A 1388-nucleotide genomic window follows, 5' to 3' on the forward strand; every position below is an offset into this window, starting at 1 on the left:
AGGTTTGCTGTTTCCAAGTCCCAGACACATATCTCCAACAAGTGCCACCTTGGAAGCCAATTAGATATCATAAGGATACTTAAAGGAAATGGTGTTTTATTTAGAGATTATAAATGCATCCTCTCCCTCTTTTCAAACTGTAATATCTGGAAGTGAGTGTGCAGTAAAATGGGGCATATTCTATATTTATAAAGATATACACTTGTAAAAATAAGTATAGCAAATGTATAGTATAAATATATTTATAAAGAAAACATTATTTATAGGGTGTGAGTGGGCTATGATTTTAAATCACCAAAGGAAGTCAAATAAATCCAAAATGGCAACTCATACAACATTCAAGCATAGACCCATAGATTTATTGAAAATATAAAAGTAATGATTTTAATGAAATGGAGCCATATCTCTTAACTGTATATTCATTCAGCAAAATTAATTAGAATCAGGCTAAATCCACAAATAATTGTATTTGAAAAGTGCTTTATTTTTGAGATTAGTTGTTTGTCAGTTGCTTCATTTACTATTATTTTCTCCCATTCTGAAGGCTGTCTTTTCACCTTGCTTATAGTTTCCTTTGTTGTGCAGAAGCTTTTAAGTTTAATTAGGTCCCATTTGTTTATTTTTGATTTTATTTCCAATATTCTGGGAGGTGGGTCATAAAGGGTCCTGCTGTGATGTATGTCGGAGAGTGTTTTGCCTATGTTCTCCTCTAGGAGTTTTGTAGTTTCTGGTCTTACATTTAGGTCTTCAATCCATTTTGAGTTTATTTTTGTGTATGGTGTTAGAAAGTGGTCTAGTTTCATTCTTTTACAAGTGGTTGACCAGTTTTCCCAGCACCACTTGTTAAAGAGATTGTCTTTAATCCATTGTATATTCTTGCCTCCTTTGTCAAAGATAAGGTGTCCATATGTGCGTGGATTAATCTCCGGGCTTTCTACTTTGTTCCATTGATCTATATTTCTGTCTTTGTGCCAGTACCATACTGTCTTGATGACTGTGGCTTTGTAGTAGAGCCTGAAGTCAGGTAGGTTGATTCCTCTAGTTCCATTCTTCTTTCTCAAGATAGCTTTGGCTATCCCACTGCTGGGCATACACACTGAGGAAACCAGAATTGAAAGAGACACGTGTACCCCAATGTTCATTGCAGCACTGCTTATAATAGCCAGGACATGGAAGCAACCTAGATGTCTATCAGCAGATGAATGGATAATAAAGCTGTGGTACATATACACAATGGAGTATTACTCAGCCATTAAAAAGAATACATTTGAATCAGTTCTAATGAGGTGGATGAAACTGGAGCCTATTATACAGAGTGAAGTAAGCCAGAAAGAAAAACACCAATACAGTATACTAATGCATATATATGGAATTTAGAAAGATGGTAA

The sequence above is a fragment of the Bison bison genome, unplaced genomic scaffold (assembly GCF_000754665.1).
Source record: "Bison bison bison isolate TAMUID 2011002044 unplaced genomic scaffold, Bison_UMD1.0 scf7180017860102, whole genome shotgun sequence".
Taxonomy (NCBI): domain Eukaryota; kingdom Metazoa; phylum Chordata; class Mammalia; order Artiodactyla; family Bovidae; genus Bison; species Bison bison.